The sequence below is a fragment of the Lampetra planeri genome, chromosome 33 (genome assembly GCF_965212315.1).
Source record: "Lampetra planeri chromosome 33, kcLamPlan1.2.h2, whole genome shotgun sequence".
NCBI lineage: Eukaryota > Metazoa > Chordata > Hyperoartia > Petromyzontiformes > Petromyzontidae > Lampetra > Lampetra planeri.
In genome coordinates this window covers 11,318,773-11,324,837 of record NC_136139.1, presented here as the reverse complement: position 1 = coordinate 11,324,837, position 6,065 = coordinate 11,318,773, and positions in this window count along the sequence as shown.

Here is a 6,065-nt window from a genome sequence, read left to right as displayed (position 1 = left end):
CGACCCGAGTTCGATTCCCGCTCACGGCCAACACCGGTGACGATTATCCGAACCGGTCCCGGTGCTCCCCTAGGTCGACTCAGCCTGAAAATGAGTACTTGCTGCGGTGTGTCAATTGGGCCAACTCGTGTGCGGTGGCGGCCTTTATAGGTGCTCGCCAACAGCACTCGCTGCAAAAGCTCGTGAAGGCTACACGGGGGATCTTTGTCTTTGCCACTCCGCACCCCCACCCCCGCTCCGCGCACCTGAGCTCGCGTTACAGGTGAGCGCCTCTCCTCCTGCGCGACACGGAATGTGTCAATCACGGGGACTGATGACGCTCTGCACCTCCTCCCCCATCACCCCCCTCCCCCCCTATCACCGCCATCAGCCCCCCATCACCCTCCCCCTCGGGTCCCTCCCCCATCACCCCCACCTCTCATCACCTCCCCCTCCCTCATGCGGGGGGCACGGGTCCAGGGCGTGGGAAAGAAATGACAGCCGGTAGGGGGCTCGGGATGTTTGCTGCTGCTGCTCAAAACCCTCCTCCTGCTGCTCAAAATCATCCTCCTGCTGCTCAAAATCCTGCTGCTGCTGCTGCTCAAAATCCTCCTCCTCCTGCTGCTGCTCTGTCGGAAGTGGGGAGCGGTGGTGCAGTGGTTCGCGCTGTCATTGCTACTGATGGTGGTGTTACTCCTGCTGGTACAGTGCTGCTGCTGCTGCTGCATCTACTGCTGCGGCTGCGCACCGTGCTCCGGTCGATGCTGGTACAGCTGCTGCGTGTTATGTTGTTGCAGATGCTACTGCAGGTGACAGCCGCCGATGCTACAGCTGCCGGTACAGCTGCTGCTGCTGCTGGTGTCGTCGTTGTTATTGGTATCGCTGCTGTTGCTGCTACTGCTGCTGCTGATGATGATGATTATGCGGTTCACTGCGCAGCCGTTGTGGTCGATGGGGTGGTCGCGACGTGTCGGGGCGAGATGAGGATGAGGAGTCACAGAGCGAAGCCGCCAAATTTGAAAGAGATCTCTCCCGCGCTCACATTAGCGGCTCAAGTTATCAGCGACGACAGCGAAATCTCCTCCTGAACACCCCCCCCCACTCCCCCTCGACTACTGCCCGGCCTCCCACACATCACCACCTCATTCACTCGCTCCTCCTGCCGTGCCCGAGGAGGGAGCCCCCACTGAGGCCAGAGCCGAGGAGGAGTTGGGAGGAGGCGGGAGGAGACCGCAGGAGGTGAGGGGGGCAGACAGGAGGAGCCGGGAGAGGCGTTTTTGGTGATCGAGCCGGGAAGAGGTGAAGTATGTACACACACAAGGTGTCGGAGGAGGCACGGGGAGACAGCAGCAGCTGCTGACGACGAGAGCCTCACGCGTGCCTTCGTCAGACCTGCCCACATCCCTCACCTCCCCGCATCGCTCACCTCTTCACCTCCCTCACCTCCTCACACCCCTCACCTCCCCACACCCCCCCCCACCTCCCCAGAATTCCACTGCCAGGCACCGCACCCCAAAAACCCGTCTCAACAATCCGAGACCTCTCCCTTGGCTTCCCAACGCAATCCGGGTTTGAGGGCGGTGCTGCTCAAATTCCAGCGCTGCAGCTGCCCGCCGTGACCAACCATCAGGCGCGTGTAGCGCGGAGCTGCCTGATTTGCGTCTGCACGGGAAGGACCGATGGAGCTGAGCATCGCAACTCTTGAGACACCGACGCGGGGCTGGTCGGGACCGCGGCCCGGGTCTCATCTCGAGCCCCCCCCCATCCCTCCCCCCGCGGGGTTGCCCGGTAAGACATCTGCTCGCCGTCAGGGCCTCGCAAGATCCTGGGCCACGCCAGGCTGGGTTAGTCCTGACAAAGCCAAAGCGCTTCGCCTGACCGCTCCAATTAGGCGGCCGTCAGATCTCCCCGCCTCGAGAGCCCGGAGCTCCACCTCCAGGGAGCTCCCCGTGCCAGGGCCCGGCTCCCCCCCTCCCTCCCCCCATCCATGCTCGCCCCCAACACGGTCCCAACACCCCCCCCTCGCCCCCACTAACCCCCGTGTGTTGTGAACCCCTGTCCGCGCTCCCCTCGCGGCGCGCACAGGAATGTGTGGAAATTGCTGAGGTCAGAGACGGCCCTGCCGCCGGCACGGCCGCGTCGGTGAGCGAGGCGAGGGCCTGGAGCGAGGGAACATCGCGAGATCCTGGCCGCCGTTCAGCAACGAGCACCATCATCATCACCACCATCATCGTTCTCATCACCACCACCACCACCATCATCATCCTCATCACCACCATCATCATCATCACCACCACCTTCATCATGCTCATCACCACCATCATCGTCCTCATCACCACCATCATCGTCCTCATCACCACCACCACCATCCTCATCACCACTATCATCATCATCACCACCACCACCTTTATCATCATCCTCATCACCACCATCATCATCATCACCACCACATTCATCATCATCCTCATCACCACCACCACCACCATCCTCATCACCACTATCCTCATCATCACCACCACCACCACCATCATCCTCATCACCACCATCATCATCACAACCACCTTCATCATCATCCTCATCACCACCATCATCATCATCATCCTCATCACCATCAACATCATCCTCATCACCACCATCATCATCCTTATCACCACCATTATCATCCTCATCACCGCTATCATCATCCTCATCACCATCATTATCATCCTCATCATCACCATCATCCTCATCATCAGCACCACCACCATCATCCTCATCACCACCATCATCATCCTTATCACCACCATCATCATCCTCATCACCACCATCATCATCCTCATCACCGCTATCATCCTCATCACCATCATTATCATCCTCATCATCATCAGCACCACCACCATCATCCTCACCATCATCATCATCCTCATCACCACCATCATCATCCCCATCACCATCGCGAGCGCGGTGAGTGGCGGGCCGAGCCTTCTCCCCCTCCTCTGCAGGAACACCCGCCCCAGTCCCGGATCAAACTCTCACCTCCCCCCCCACACACATCTTCGGGCTACAATGCTCCACTCAAATCCACAAAATTCAACTCCCAACTTCAAACCCCGACTCACACTCCGGATCCAATTTCAACTCCGGGCAGCGGTGACTCCAGCAGAGGACAGCAGGCACCGGGCGAGGGGGAGGGTCCATCTAATATCGGCCGTGAAGAGGGCAACTTCACCCACATTGGAGTGAGACCGGAGGCCGAGGAGGACGAGGGTCGACTGTGCAGCTGCAGTGGCATCAGGCAAAGCGAAGGAAGCGATGGCGAAGTGTTGGTTTGTGAGTTGGGGAGGGGGGGGGGTTGGGGGTGGTGGCGGCACACGTGGGGTTACTGTGGTCATCAGAGGGGCACCCTCGCCCGGCAGGGTGACCACTCACTCGTCGAGGACTCGACGGCCACGTGCAGGAGCCTCCTGAGGAGGAGTCGTCACCGCCAGCCGGGCCCAGAGGGTGGCCGCGCCGAGGGGGCGGATGGCGTGCAGGGAATGTGAATGAGGCGGGAGATGAAGAACAAGAGAGGGAGCAGAATAAAGGAGTAGAAGGGAGACGAGGAGGAGGAGGAGTGTGGCGGTGAGGCTCGGGACGCGACCTCGATTGCAGCTCCCGAATCTCCACCACCGCGGAGTGCTCGGAGCGCCTCGTGCGTCGGGGTTGAACCCGCGCGTCGCGGCTCCTGGTTGCATTAAAAGCGGAGTGCGCCGAGACACCCGAAATCCATTCCTCACCACCACCACCATCAAGCAGCAGCCCCGGCCGCTGCGATCGCCTCCTCCTCCTCCGCGCCGGTGGGAGCGGCGAGATGCGGAGATTAGAGGCGAGACTCGCGACTCATAAATCTCACTCAGCGGGCCGCGCCGCGCTCCTCAAGCCCCTTGGTTTTATTTTCCTGTTTCTGACAGCGCGGAGACGGCAGAGCCGGACTGCCCCCTCCTCCCCCGCTCGACCCCCGATCTCCCCCCAGCCTCCCTCTGTCTGCCGCTGCCTACCCACGTCTCCCCCCCCCGCACTCTCCCTCCGCCTCCACCACCCACCCTCGGCTTCCATCTCCCTCCCCTTGACCGTGCCCACCCCCCAACCTCCTCCCTGCCTCAAAGCCCCGCCCCACCACCACCCCACTCCCGCCCGTCTTCGCCGTGAACTCTGCTCATCTACGCTCCCATCACCTCCTGTCCCTCCAACCCCGCGGTGTGTTATTTCTCGCGGCACCCCCTGGGGGTGAGTGGTGTAGCGGCAAGGCGGGGGGGGGAGTAAAGGTGGGTGGGTTGGGGGGGGGCTCCCCATAGAGATCAGCTGTCAGTCATCCCGTGCTGTTGCTGCTGCTGCTCATCGTGGCTGAGTCGGGGGGGGGGCAGTGGACGGCGGAGCGCTCGGGGGTAACTCGGAGATCCCTTTCGCGAGTTCACAAAAACCCCGCCTCCTGCCCCCCTCGCAGTCCTGCCCATAGACCCCCCCCCCACACCCCCCCCCCACCCCCCCCCCACCCCCCTCGTCTCCCCCCGGGCCCCACCCCCGCATTCCTGCTCGGTATCGGGTTCGCGTCTCGCCTCTCCCGGAGCCGAGCGGGTCGCGTCGTCCCCGCTCGGGTTTCGCGCCCGCCACCACGGACCCGTGACCGGGGATCAAACTCAGTCGCTCCAACAACGAGGGTGCCCGCTCGTCACGTGGTCAACGAGAGCAGTGGTGGACATTCCATGTTCCCATGGCGAGAGCTTCGTCGATAGTGGTGTTTATTTGATCGACCCCAGAGGGGGATGATGATGATGCTGAGTCGACCCCGCCCCGTCCAGGATTTGAACTCGCGACCTTCTGAGTGCTCGGCCCACCGTACCAGGTGTCACGTGATGGTCACCGCGCGGCCCTCTTGCATTGGTCACATGCTCACGTCGCTACGGCCGCAGAAGCGTCACCGCATTGGCCTCCGTCCAGCCGTGGATAGACCATGGTGGTGGGGAAAGCGTGGAGAGATGCGTGCTCGGAATGACACCGGGAGACAGGATGACGGAGACGTGAATGGGAGGCCACGCGCAGCTTCAACTCAAACTGCTGAGTGAGCGTGAGCTGCGACAGCGGGGCAGGAACGCGTCACGGCCCGCGGTCGAGACTAACGACGGAGCGGCAGCCGAGGAGTGGAATCCGCTCCGAGTGGGGCACGTCCAGCGGGGAGACGGACCGACGATGGAATCGGCTCGTGCGCAGCAAGCGCCGTGCGAATCACGACGGGGTTGGCGGCAGCGGCGGCGGCGGCGGCTTGTGGAGGCCATCATCCAGCGGCGGAGAGACCACGGCTGGCGAGGACACCGCCACTCCCCAGGGTGGCACCGGCGGACCGCTCCTGCCTGGGTCAGCGGAGCGACCCGCGCCGCGCACGTCACCACCACCGGTGACGTCACCACTACCGGCTCACCTGTCTCGATGGCCGGTGACGTCACCACTACCGGCTCACCTGTCGCGATGGCCAGTGACGTCACCACCTCGTGAGTTCATTCAACCCTTTCGCCTGTGTCACTGGCCCGTGACGTCACACTCCCTCCCCCCCACGTAACACGAACCAGTGACGTCACCGCCGCCTCACCTGTCTCACTAACCCGGTGACGCAACTCACTTCACCTGTGTCGTTCGGCCATTGCGCGCTGACGTCACCGCTCGCCCTTTGCCTTTGATTGGTCGCTTCCAATTAAACTCTGCGGCAAATCGGTTCATGACCCCCCCCCATCTCCCGTCTTCAACCCCCCCCCCCACCAGATGTGTCAAGATCCGGGCAGGAGTCGGAGCTTGCGCGCGTCTGTGATCTAACAGCGCGGGGGTTGGTGGACCGCGTAGAGATTCGTCAATGCCGCTGTTGCTGCTGCAAGCTGCCCAGGGGGATGGTAGCACAGCAAGCGGGATGTTCGTAGAACCAACTACGCGTGGCGGACCTCCGAGTTGCAAGTTGTTATCACGGTTGGCTACGTACGGCGCGAAAGAAGTTTAACATCCGTACGAGCAGCTCGTCTGCACTCGGGATCTTTCCTCCGACACGAAACAAAAAAGCAATCCACGATTGTGGCGAGGAATTG